General features: G+C 38.3%; 1 protein-coding gene across 4 annotated transcripts in view; it reads left to right on the top strand.

Annotated features, from left to right (window-relative positions):
- The window catches only part of CPQ (carboxypeptidase Q), a 462588-nt gene that overhangs the window by 370536 nt on the left and 77770 nt on the right, over positions 1-14282 (top strand). The gene's annotated exons all lie outside the window — the stretch shown is intronic.

Below are 14282 nucleotides of genomic sequence, written 5' to 3' on the forward strand. Positions count from 1 at the left end.
AATTCAACATTTAGAGCGTCTCGTATCTAACATTTAGCTGTGTCTTGGTAGGCTTTAATATGAGTGTTATTTGTAAGCTCAGCATTCAAGAAGTTGTAGTTGTGTTTCCCCTTAGATATTTGGCCAGCAGAACACACCATCACCAGGTCAGTCTTTTGCCTTAGTTATAGCCCAATGAGCCACACAACAGGTAAAGTAACCTGGTTGGAGGAAGGGGTTAACATACTTTCCCAGTATTTCTTAAAGCAAGAACACTATCCTTTATTAAGATAACTAAACGAAATAATATTCAAAAATGTATTTTAAAGGGCATCTTTTTTAAAAGTCTATACATATGGAAAGGTCTTGTAAAGAAATGAACACTCCAGTACATCTTGGCAACTTTCCTACTAATCCCTTAACAATTGTAATTCACCGTTTAACCATACACTAGGTTTAGCCATAGATTTGCCTACAGTTATTTCTTTTTTAAACCTGAACTGTTGTCTGAGAGAGAGGCTTTTCCCAGGAGACCCCAAGCATATCATGTTTTTTCATAATCAGTAGCCCTTCTGGAAGTTTCTCCCCTACCTCTGGCTGCTGTGGTTTTTGTGTACTTTCGCTAGACTCATACACAACCATCAAAGAATAGTCTGCTGAAGATGACTTGAGGAATGAATGGGAAGAATAAAACAGGCAGGGTTGCCAGCAAGGGCAATGCTAGAAAGCAGCTGGTGTTGGTGAGTTCACTTTGAGCAACAGTGTCCAGAAGCCACAGTAGGCAGTACTGAAACTATGTTACTTTCAGGGCTGAAAATCAAACAGGGACCTGAGAAGCCGAGGCGTGGGACACAGTTGTGAGTACAACTTGAGTACTTTTCATAGTCCTTTGCCCTTCTTTCTCGGCCATTCCTATAAGTATTAATCTAAGTCCTGTGTTGTCTTAAAGGTGCCCCTTGTCTCCTAGCAGAATTGGTCTTGGTTTGGCTTTCTAGCTTTCTTATCAATTGGGGCACATCTATAATTCCTTCCGACTCATTTATTTGTGTAAAAAAACACAAAGGCATAATTTTTTCCTAACCAAATGACTAGAACTTTTATTCCTTATTTTCTTTCAGAAGATCTCACTGTTGCCTGCTCTTATCAAACGCTTGTCCTGCATTTGCAATTATTCGTTCTAGAAGCTGAGGTTACCCCTAGCAACCAGCAGTTTGTCTAAACTGCTTTGGTTTCAGAGTTCTCTTAAAGGAGAGTTCTCAGAATCAATTTCTAAAGGGCTTTTATACCCCACACAGCAAAACATATATAAACAACAGTTCAAACTTTAAAAGCTTAACAAGGCCTTTCAACAAAAGTTTAAACTGCTTACATAACATGAGCTATCTTGAGCTTAGACTGAATTTCCATTACTACTTAAAACAGGAGTGTAATTTGCTTTTTATTGATTTCTATAGTTTCATTTAATAAAGCTCATCCAATGAGATGCACCACCCCATGAAATCAGAGTCCATGCCCTGGGAAATACTTGTAAATGTGTTTCAGGAAACTCCAGGTATTAACTGACAGTTGGGAGAGTGTATGGCGTGCATCCTTCCCTCGTCACTGGAATAACTGGATGGTGTTTTCCCTGCTCCAAAGCTCTGGGAAGTACTTTATTATGCCCCTCAAAGCCAAATGGGAAGCAACCAAACTGTTTTGTCATGTGAATTAGGAAAGGTCAAAGGGAAGAGAATGTAATAGTTGACAGAGGAAAGAGTGCTCTGTGAAAATTGTCCATTTTTTCCATGTAAGGGAAACTGATTTGTTTTTTTAATAGATCTGAGAATCCAGTACTAAAGATTTTGTTTGGATAGACTTATAAAGAGAAAAGAAACCATCAAGAATTTGGAAAGACCTCATTTCCCAAACAAATATGTAACAAGTTTTTAGTATTTACAAGATGTCATTGTAATCTCTTTCATCTATATGATCGTTTTATAAATAAGAGTACTCTTTTACAGACATAGAAAATAAAAGTACTCTTTCATAGACATTGATAATAGTAATGACCGTGGTAGTTGCCAGGCCATGTACTGTTTTCCTTATTTCATACATGAAAAACAGAGGCTCAGAGAGGTAAAGAATATACCCAAGTTTACACAGCACCATGAGGTACAGAGCCTGAACTTGAACCTAATTTTCTATCTCTAGACTTCAGCCATAATGACTTCTATGAATAGGTACTTCTCTGCCACTCATCTTAAATATAGGATTTATGTATATATATATATATATATATCTCCACTTGTCACAGTCTGAAGTACATACACACCAATATACTCAGGCATGCTGGATACAGTAACACACGAATGGATGAATGGAGAAGTCACTTCAAAGTGCTTAGTTTAAAACATAGATAGCACAGAATCATATTCTACAGCATTTATGGAGAATAAGGCCAAGGGATATTGTATAATCATGCAGACATCACCTGTCACCAATAATTCTCAGTGTTTTATATTTGCACTTTCTCTGGAGAGTATAAAAATAAATGTTTATTTGTTCAGGATGTTAGCTCTAAATCCTGATACAATGACTGAAAAAACAAACATTTTAATCTTCACTATAACTTTCTCTTACTTTGGGCATTTTTTAAGTAAAGTTGTTAGCTGGACAATAGATAAAATCAAAAAATATCCAAAAAGAACTTTTAGTGATAAGAAGCTCTTTCTCACATGAATAAATGTTAAGATCATTCCACTATTTAAAGGTTATCTTCAGATCAGAGGCTCCCAGGATACCACATTAGGACATCTCCCACTGCTTCTACTCTTAAAAGAAAAGAAAAAGGAGAAAAACCTCTCACCATTGTAAGATGGAAATAGAATATGTATTTATCTGTTTACATCTTTTCTACACGTGTAAAGCTTAGACACCTAGGAAAATATATCAGGACCCCCCACAAATTGAGTCCTGCTTTCTTCTTCCAACGTAACTGGGCCTGATACGCCAAGGACAGGGATCCACCAGGAGGGAGCCTGCTTGTGCTGTTTTTAAAGATTTCCAGGGACAGAGATTTCACTTATGTCAATATATTTTTAACATTATCAGACAATAAGCATATCCCAGACCATGTCCACTTAGCAATGTCTTAATTTAAGGATGCAATTTAGAATACTGGAGGAATAATTATAAAAGAAGGTAGCTGTGAGGGTACCTTAATCTTACCTGCCTTGGGAGTTTCTGTGTGAAGGCACTAAGGAAGGATAGGGGAATTGCGGGAGAAGGTGATGGATTGTGAATTGTAAAAGAGAAATTTAAACATTATTTGCAAACTGAACTCAGAGAACAAATGATTTAACGCTTGTCCTGGTTTTTTGTGTTTGCTTTTAAGAAATTGAACTCTATTCTTTCCTTGGTCAGGAGATCAAATAATTTATAAACTTTAACACATTCTTTTCTTCAAAATTAAGAGCCCAGTTTGTTAGTTACTTTAACTGGCAAACTGCTTTCTGAATGTGTTAGAAAATCGTACCTGCCACAGTGGGTTGGTACCTGCTCTTCTTCAGTGAGAAGTGGCTGTGATCAAGAGCTGCCGCTCTCGGGTAGTTCAGAATGACAAAGTCTAATACAATAGAAAAGGAAAGGAAAATGAAAATAAAAGACAAATTCAAAAGTGAAACAAACAGTTGGAGTCTATGGCTTCACTAAGCCTACTGGCTTCCACAAGAGCTTGGCAGAAAGGTTTTGACCACCCATGTGATTTTTATCTTATCTTTTAGGCAGTTACCTTAATATGGCACACTGTAGTGATGGCTTCCATTGAAAAGCTCTATTTAAATATGTTTTTCTGAATCCCAAGACAAGAATGGAGCAAATAAAGATGGAAAAAATATTCACTTGTACACAAAGCTTCTACCTTCAGTTCTCTAAAACTGTAGTTAATGCTTAATTACGCTGACATACCTATTGTACAAAAATATTGAGAATGCAAATATAATTTCCCAACTAATTATTTCATTATATGGAAGTGACACATGCAAAGTAAAAAATTAACATCATCTTCGTAAGAGCCAGCAATTGTGGACTTTCGTATTGAAATTTTCAAGTGGAATGAAGTGCACTTTTCTTGTGACTACTCTGATTAAGTGGAAAATGCCTTCTATATTTATGTGTATAGTAGCACCTTCTTTTAGCAGATATTTACCATTAAAGTAGGAGAGTGAGATTTATGTGAGTAAATTATTACTGACAGAGAAACCCAAGGGATGATAAGGGTATGGCTGCCAGGAGCTGCAACAGTCCAGACTCTACCTCTTTTCTTAACATGGATCAAGGAGTTGATGTGTGAATAGTGGTGGAAAAAACTTCCTTTTATTTTTAAAAAACACAACCATTCACACCTCTTTAGCTAGAACAACAGAATGTCAAATAATGTATTCTCAAATTTAAACTGGAAAATAATGGTGGAGGCTGAGGGAGGGGAGAGGGAGTAACTTCATGAGATTGACTGGAAGAGATTCAATTCTCTATTTCTTTGATTTAAGGATTATCAATTGTAAGGAGTGCCGTTAGGGTTAATAAAGCTTTTCAGGAAAATAAAACTACATTAAATAAATAGTTTTTTAAAATTGACAATAACATAAAATAACTCACACTTTTGTAGTTAGAATAAAAGTCTATCTGAGTCTAAAGATGGTACTGAATACCTTTTGGTCATTCACAGTGAGGCCTCAGTGTCACAGTGAGAGGCCACTTTGTGTAACCTGTGCTCCCTGTTTTGACAGGGGCTAAAGATGCATATTTAGGGTTGACAGTGTTATTATGTGGCATATTGAATACAGACTTTTCTCTATATTTCCAATTTGGCTAAGTTTTTTTTTTCATTTTAATATTTGTAAAAGCCATACAGCTTCTCCTGAAAGTCTAAGGAAGCTTTTGATAGGTTGTTCAGTACCTGAGTGGAGGCCTCCATGCTGCATGTTTGGTTACGCCAGCCTTTGCTAACCTTGAACACTTGGGATCTGATCTGAAGATCTGGTGACTTCTTCTGCCTTTAATTGTTCTACCTCACATGTGAAAATCAATCTTCTGTGTACATCAAAACTTTATGAAGAATTTTAATCAATAATTAAAACTCAAGTTAAAATTCAGTGATCTGTGTTGATACTAACGCAAATAACTAACTGATGTAAATATATAAAATGAATTACCAGAGACCCTTTCTGTGTGATGAAGTTTGCAATAGACAAGCAATGACACCTAACAGTACAATTTTTTTGTTGCCTGGTATTTGGCAAGTATCTTATGGAATGTATCAACAGCAAGATGCATTCCAATTTCCAAAATGCTAAAATGGGAGAAAAATGTGATTTTTATAATCAAGGAAATTTGCTGTGTATCTCTTTAATTTTATAGTGGCAGAAATAGGAGATACAAAAAAATCAAAAAAGCTGTATTTTAGTAGCTTATTGGTTCCTGATTTACCTGAGATAGTCCAGTTTCCACTCATTGTCCTGTTGTAATTATTAATCTTTCACTCTTAAAGGTGTCCTGGCTTGGGTGATAATTTATATGGCTATTTTGCTAAATATATGATGTAGTAATATGTTTTTTAATAATGAATAAAGTAACAAGATCTTGCAGTATTATCTAATTATTACTGTAATTTCAAGTAGTGATAAACATAAAGATGATTTTGAAATTTCTACAAGTCTAACGTGATATGAAAATACCTGTGATTTATATTGGCAATAAAGTGACAGGTTCTGCTAATACTACTGTGGTTTGTTACTTACATTCATAATTGAAAGAGATGTTAAGGAAAATAAAAGATCTAGTTTTTTTCCCATTCAAGTTCACAGACCACCTCCAAGTCTATGAACCCCTAAGGGATGCCAGAATAGTAACTCCTGCCACAGAATAAACCTGCAAAATAAGTATTATTATGCCATCTTACAAATGAGTAAACTGAGGCACAGAGTAATTAAATAACTTGCTTAAAATTTTTCACCTAATGGCCAAGAAGTGTGTCAAATGACATTAGTATCTGTACATCACCTCCTCTAGCTCCCCAGTGGCAAGCACCATTGAAGTGGGAATTGTAGTATCCACCCCACTCTGAGCCGGACAACCCCCTCACACTGTTATCCTGATCACCTGCACTTGCTCGAACACCAATGAGTCCCTGACGAAGACTGCAGGTAGCCAAACAGAAGTTTCGGGAGAAGTCTTTGTGCCTGACTAACTGCTTTTATTCGACTTGCCTCGAGCATTTCTGGTGTTTAGTCCCCTAAGTGCTTCTCAGGTGGCTTCCCAGAAGGAGCATTATTTCCAACATATTTGATGCTATTTTCTGCCATAGCTATTTTCCTCTTCTACCTTTAGGTGATTACTGCTGCTGCTTATGACTATTCTCAGATGAGGGAAATTGTTTTTCTACACCTCCCTTTGCTCAATACAGGTACCCATTTGGATTTTTTTCTGTAATCACTATAATTCCTTAGCCTCCTTTTATCTAAACTATACCTATTAAATTATCTTAACTCTTCTCAAAGCTAAATTGCCTCATCTGTTTATTATTTTCCTTCATTTTGTCTGAATACTTTAAAACTCACAAAGTATGTGAAGCAATTGTTAAAGCTCTAAGTAGTCCCAAGTTGCATTTATTAGTTTCTGTGATTGAGTCTTACTGATTACACTGTGTATTATTGGTCTCATGTTGTACTAACTTTAGCATGTTTAAAAATTTCTATTTAAATGCCCACTTGGCAGTTTAGTTATTATTGCTCATCCCCTTCTTTTCCTATGAATGATGGTCATTTTATTTTGGCAAGTCTTTCATGTTGAGGGTTCTCATCTTTGATGTGAACTGATGATGACATAGGGTCTGCTAAGGATGTATTCAACCCTGTTTTCACCTGAAAAGGAGATGACTTTTGCTGCCCAGACTCCAGAATAAGAGTTTCTTATTATTCCATTATTAAAGGAACCTCAGAGCTTTCAGTTTTAGAGGTTTCACTTCAGTTTAGATCACTGAAGGCTATTTTTTAAATTGCATCACTCTCTATAGCCTTCTGGAAGTATTTATTTTTAGCATTTATGATGCAGGTTGTAAAAACTTTCATATTCTTGAGAACTTCATAAAATATACACTAGATTCAGCTTACAACTTTAGTTGTTGAACCTTATGCTTTCTTGAGAAGATTAACAAAACAGGACAGATTCTGAAAAACTGATGTTGTCTTATCACCAACACCAGCAACCCATCATCATCATCAGTGTTATCTTCACCACCACCACCATCATCCAAAATAGCGTCTAGTTATGTGCTTGTAGGTTTACATGGACCCATAGACACACATATGTGTTTAAACACATAGATACATATGTTAATTCATTCATTCAGCACATGTTTATTGAGAGCCTTCTAAGTTCCAGGCACTCTTTTAAACTCTGTCCTCATCTTGTTTCCATTCTAGTGCATCGAGACTGATAACACATCAGATAAATAAGTAAAATAGTATGTTAGATGGAGAACGCAGGCAGGGAGAAAAATAAGACAGGGAACAGAGAGGATATGTGAGGAGGGAGTGGTTTAAATTTTTATTGGGAGGGGGGCGAGGAAGACTTCACTGAGGTGGTGATGTTTGATTAAAGATCAGAAGAAAAGAAGAAAGCAAGCTATATGGCTATCTGGAATAGATCATTCTCGGTAAGGTGAAGAGCTGTTGCAAAGATGCTGAATGGAGAGTGTACTTGACATTCAGAAAATAACAAGAAAGCCAATGTGCTTGAAGTGGGGCAGTGAAGGGCAAGTAGTAGGACATGAGGTCATCAGTGTTAAGGAGCCTAGATCATGTCAGGCCTCATGGCCATTTTCTCTGAGTGAGATTGGGACTATTGGAGGCTTTTGAGCAGAAGACTAACATCGTCTGAATTAACGTGTAAAATGATCACACTCAGATCTGGTTTGAGAATAGACTGAAGGCAAACTAGAACTGAACAGGCAATAATCCAGGTGAGAGATGATAGCTTGGACCAGGATTATGGTAGTTGAAGGGGTGAGAAAATGTCAGACTGCAGATATATTTTAAGGAGAGAGCCAAGAGGATCTGATGGCAGATTGCATATAGAGTGTGATAGAAAGGAGTCAAGTGTGACCCCACAATTTGGGGCCTGAGTAACTATAACTGGAGGACTTGAGACGAGGGGGTGAGGTGGAGATCAGGAGCTCAGTTTTGGACATGTTAAATTTGAGACATCAGAGACCAATGTGGAGAGGTCAAGTACACAGCTTGGTAAAAGAGTCTGGAATTCAGAGGAGAAGTCTAAAAATAGACAGGAGCATGGAGTTTTCCCCATATACATGCTTCATCTGTAACAATAATGCTTTTCCTACTCTTAACACTTCTGCCTTCTGTCCAATGGAAGCTCAGCTTCTATGCTCTCAACACTGAGATTACTGTTTTTGCTCTTCAGGGGATATAGTGCCCTTAGAGGCCCTATCTCTTCATCATGAAGATCCTCTAGTCCCCAGAGTCAGCATTCTTCGTAGGCTTCCTCCATCCCATCTTCATGAACTTCATTGGGAGTCATTGTCTCTGAGCTGTTCTCTCCCTACTCCTGATGTCTCTATCTCTCCCCTCCATCCCCCTTGGCATTGTAGCTCTCAGCCCCTAAAAGCCATTGGATGCACCACTGTGCCACTCAACAAGTCAGTTGATTTTGTTGGATAGGGATGGTTTCATGACTAATTTGTTCAACCTTCCTTTGAGTTCAATTCAATATTCTATAGGTGACTTGAGGCTTCTTTAATCATAAAACCAAATAACTAGTAACTCCTTCCCCCAGATTCTTCCCGCTCAAGATAATTTCTTCCATTCTTTTGGTGAGGAATTCTGGGAATTCAACTGAGCAAGTACTTAGGCATTTCAGCAGATACTAAGGTGCTTTCTGAGAATGGCCTTGGCCCTACTTATAGATATGGTTCTGAACCCACCTCAGCAGAAGAGGGACAATCTAGTGCATGAGCAAGATTACAAATCAGACTCTTTAAGTTTTTAAATGATAAAATTCCAACCTTCCCACATATCCAAGTTATATATAAACACATGAATCTCCTTTGAAGCAATAATATAGAATGTTCACTCATTCAGTGAATATTTATTGAGCACCTGTTATATCTTTTTGGTGCTGTTTGAGGCACCCTATCATTAGGGAGTTCCCTGTTATTAGGGAGCCTACATGCTTCCAAATAGGACATACTTAAACTAAAAAAAATACCTAAAATTAAAATTTAACTGAGCATCCTGCATTTTTTCTGGTCACTGAGGCCGCAGTCATTTGGCAGCATGGCTGGGCTGGACTGTCAAAGATGGCTGCCCTTATATGTATGTCAGCTAGGCTGCTCTCCCCATGTGGAACCTCAGCCCCAAGGAGGCTAGCCCAGGCTTCTTTACATATCAGTCTTAGAGCAGCAAAAGGTGAAGGTGGCAGCTGTAAGGTGGCAGGCTTCTTGTGGCCTCTGCTCTGAAGTCGCATGTGGTGTTGGTCAAAGAAAGTCAAAGGGCCAACTCAGATTCAGAGAGTGGGGAAAGAGATCGCACCTCTTAATGAAAGGAGTGGCAAATTCACATTGCAAAAGGGCATACATAGAGGGAAAGGAGGGATTTATAGCCATTAAATAATCTATCACAAGTAGGAAACACAAAAGAGTCCCTGTTGTCGGAGACTAAACATTCTCCCGGGAAGAGAGAGACAATAAAGATAAAACTTACTGTTGATATAAAGGATAAAAATAAGGAAAATAAGGGGGTTAGGGAGTGCTATGAGGAGTGTTGGTGGAGGTCTTTTTTAATACCAGGTGGTCAGGACAACTTCCCTAAGAAGAAGACATTACAGCAGAGCCCTGAAGGAAGTGAGAGATATCCAGAGAAAGAGGGTAACAGTCAGGGGAAGTAACAAGTACAAAAGCTCCAGGACTGAGGCATTATTGAGGAACCGAAGATGGTTGAAACAGCGAAAGTGAGGTGGAGATTAGCAGAAGATGAAGTCAGAGAAGTTATGGGAGGTCAGGCTCTAGGACTTTTCAGGCAAACGTGAGGACTTTGCCTTTTAGCCTGAGTGAGATGGAAGTGACGTGGAGGGTTCGAGAAGAGGAGTAGCATCATTTAACTTAGATTTTTTAATGGGATTACTCTGGCTTCTGTGTGGAGAATAGGCTGAAGGATGGCAAAGTGTTGAAACAGGGAGATAGTTAGGAAGCCAATGCAATACTCCAGGAGAGGAATGATAGTGGCTTGGACTGGATGAGAACATTGGAGCTGGTGAGTTGTTGGACAATATGCCCATTTTGAAAATAGAGCCAACAGGATTTGTTGATAGATTGCATTTTGGGTGTAAAAGCAAGAGAGGAGTAAAGAATTTTTAGCTGTCAAAATGTTTACACTCAGCAACTAGAAGGATGGATTCACTGTTCACTGAGTTGGACCTTCCTTATAAGAGGGAGGCAAGAAGATCAAAGGAGGAAGAATGAAATGTGATGACAGGAGCAGGAGACAAGGCAATGTGATGAAGAGTCATGAGCCAAAGAATAGAGGAAGCTTCTAGAAATTAGAAAAGGCAAGGAAATAGATTCTCCCCTAGAGCCTCCGGAAGGAACCAGTCTTGCCAACACCTTGATCGTAGCCCAGTGAGACTCATTTCAGACTTCTGGCCTCCAGAACTGTAAAAGAATAAATCTGTATTGTTTAAGCCATTAAATTTGTGGTAATTTGTTACCTTAGCAATAGAAAGCTAATACATGATTAGACATTTAAGTGGAGTGGCTGAGTAGCTGTTAGGTATGAGTCTGTTGTTCAGGAGAGAAGCATGGAAATATGAATTGGAACTCATCGCTATATAGATTTATTTAAAGCCATAAGGCTGGATGAGAGCACCAACAGAGTGAGTGTGGACAGAGAAAAGAAGTGGGATTTAGACTGTTTTGACCATCCCAACATCAAGAGATCAGGGAGATGAGAAGAGTAACCAAGGAAAATGAGAAGGAGTATCCAGTGAGGCATGAGGAGAGCCGAGAGTTTGAGGTCCCAGAAGCCAAGGGAAGAAAGTGTTTGTAGGAGTAAGCAAGTGTCAAGTGCAGCTCCATCAGATATAAGCAATTTAATGCTCACTAGTGATCTCAATCTTGAATTTTTTGCTAACTCTTACAAAAATTCTAGGAGGGACAATTGATATTTGAAAGTGGGATACTCCTTGGAGCATGTTTATATTTCTTATTTTAGAGATTGGAACTTAAAAAGCTCTTGAAAAGCTATGTATCTGGACAACATTATTTGGAAGTATCATTCATTCATTTATTCATTTGACAAGTATTATCAGATGCCTCTCGGCTAGGCCCTGGGGATACACTAATGACCTAACAAGATCCCTTTTCTCATGGGAGAACTTCCAATTGAGGGCCTCTGCTCAGGCCAAACATCACCTCCGCCCTCAAGCTCTCCCCAGCTTTTTCCAGTAGTTGCCCTCCCTTCTTTATACATATCTCTTTCATAGAACTCATCACATTTAATGTAACAGCCAGTTATTCTCTCTGCTGGTAAACTCTGCCCTCTCATAAGGAAGCAATCCTGTCTTAGTTATCTTTATAAACAAATTCTTTTATAGGTAGCTTGGCAATATGATCTATTATTTAAACCAGGAAACATTTGCAAGGGAAAGGAGGAATGGTTAGTAATCATACCAAGACGAAGGATGTCAACTGGGACTGACCAGGGCAAACGGATACACAGTCACCCTGTTCTTTGGTTTCTGTCTCAATAACTGTGGAATAAATACAGTGTGCTCCCTGAAGAAACACCTTTACTGAAATATGACTTATTATTTTGCTTTAATTGAGGATCAATATGCAGGAAATAGTGTTAGGAAAAGTGTTTTTGCCTTTTTTGTAAAACTGGTATTGGAGTCTGTTCATTATTTCATTCATTTTCCTCATATAAAGAGCCACATAATAATTCCTCTTAGAATTGAATGCTGGGAAAACTATTGCTTTTTTCAAGGTGCTGGTGGTATGCTTTCTTTTCCTAGATAATGGGGGCTCCATAATACATCAGTCTTCCCTCTCCCTTGGCAGCATGAGCTAGAGCTAAATTATATCCTCAAATTGCTGTTGGATATCATGTCAAATTTTCCTGGCTGTGACTTTCTTTTTCCTCAAACATTTATCGAGCACCTACTATGTTCTGAGCTCTGTTATTTAAGCTGGAGATATGACAGAGAGCCACACTGATCTGATCCTTGCCTTCATGGCATTTCTTGGTTCTGAGAGTTGACATACTTTTTAAATACGGTATTAGGATTATATTTTCTGATAGGAAGCCTTGAATTCTTTCAGGGGCAAGGTTGGTATTAAAAATACTAATTGAATAAAGTTCAACAGTGCAGCATAGTAGAGTGGGGCTTGGGGTGTTAGGCATGGAAGGCTGGGAAGAGGTGGGGCATGAAGTTGCTTGAGCAGACCAAGAGCCTTGAAGCTCATAAATGGGTATCCTTGTTTTTCATGAGGTTTCAGATCCACTATTGTGCTTTTAAGAGAGAAGAAGGAAAGGCTTACAAAAATAAAATTACTTCTAAAACTCTGTTTAGCATCTTTACTGAGATTAGTAAAGAGGGCTTGATCAAGTAAAACAGATTAGGATATTGTCATAATCCAAAAATACTGTAAGTGCTTATCTGTAGGCTATAGAGAAAAGAGAATTAATGATTAATTGTGTTTTAATATGATATGACGTAGGATTGAATGGATATTTTGGTTCTAGAATATAGAGTAGCCTATTTTTGCAGAAGAAGAGAGTAAATACTGTATTTTTAAAAGAAATAACCTGTCTACTTATAAAAGGATGAAGTCAGCTGTCTGTTATAACCTTAGAAAGGGACCTGAGGAAGCTGCTATAGTCTTCGCAGCCAAGATAAGGGGGTTAGAAGTCAACCAGAAAGCACTGTCTTGGCTGTAAAACACCACCATCAAAAACAAGAAACATGTTTTTATATTTATTTAGCATGTAACAGTGTCAAAGAAGGAAGGTCAACTGAAGGAAGGGTTTCTCGTAGAGGCAATTTCATTCTTACGTTTTGAGCCTGGGGAAGGATGGGAGTGTAGTGGGTACAAGAGGAGAGACTGACAGGGAGATACCGTGAGAGGGAGGGGGTTGAGAGGGCTAGAGAATGAAAGAGGCAGAGAAGGCTGCTTTCACAAAGCCAGCTGGGTTGGAGACTTTTCTTCTACAACTGCATACTGAAATATATATGAAATAGTAACATGAAACGCTTGACCAATGTATTATACTGAAGGATCACAATTTCATTGTGGAGCTATTGAGTCTCCCTGATTCTAACTATTGATTATATTGCTTCAACATGCAGGAATAAAATTAAAAACTGAGATGACATTAACTTGCCATGTAAGCCTTTTTAGAGTCTATTTACCAAATACCCTAGATATTGCATTGTTTTTATTCCTAAAAGAAACATAAATACAGTCATATATCCTATATAATATAAATAAAATTCTTATTTCTTTTAGCCTATGTTTATACCATATTTGCTTCTGGCTCACTATTGTCACCATAGTGACATTTATAGAAGTATCATGTGTTTCAGTAAGCTTAAGAGCTATCTGTGGACCTTAACCAGCTCAAGAGGAGAATACACTGAAATCTAGAATGCTTCAAATGACATTGTAAAAATTGGATTGCCTGAAAATGCAGGTTTGTCTCACAACAGAATCCTTCTGTGCACACAAAGAGAATGCTAGGGCTGGAAAGGGATCTCTAGAAGTCATTTATTCTGTTCCCATCTCCAGGCAGAATGGTGGCTAAATCACAATAGGTGTCTGCAATGTTAGTGCTAATGTAACTTACCCAAGACTGACCATTTCCCCAAGCTGCAGCCAGTTTAGCTGTCAAATAAAAATAACTTATGGCGCTCCACTTTGTCATCATCCCTTTCCTGACTCTCCCTTGGGCACCCAAGACTGTTCAAAACTGAACGCTAGAGACTGTCAGAAATAAAAGTCTGAACTTCAGGGTAGACCTGACCAGAAAGTAAAATCGATTCTTGGCGTTGCACAGCAGGGAGAAACCTCTTACCTATAATCCAATCATGACAGCTGTTTGAGCTGCAGCTCTGTGACAAACACCTCTCCTCCCCACCCCCAGCTCTACCTCTTGAACTGGGAATTCCAGGGTCACCGGCACAGCTGGAAAAGATGATTGCAACAACTCAGCACACGATATTATATGATTTGCTTCTGAGAACTTGTTTTG

The sequence above is a fragment of the Equus przewalskii genome, chromosome 8 (genome assembly GCF_037783145.1).
Source record: "Equus przewalskii isolate Varuska chromosome 8, EquPr2, whole genome shotgun sequence".
NCBI lineage: Eukaryota > Metazoa > Chordata > Mammalia > Perissodactyla > Equidae > Equus > Equus przewalskii.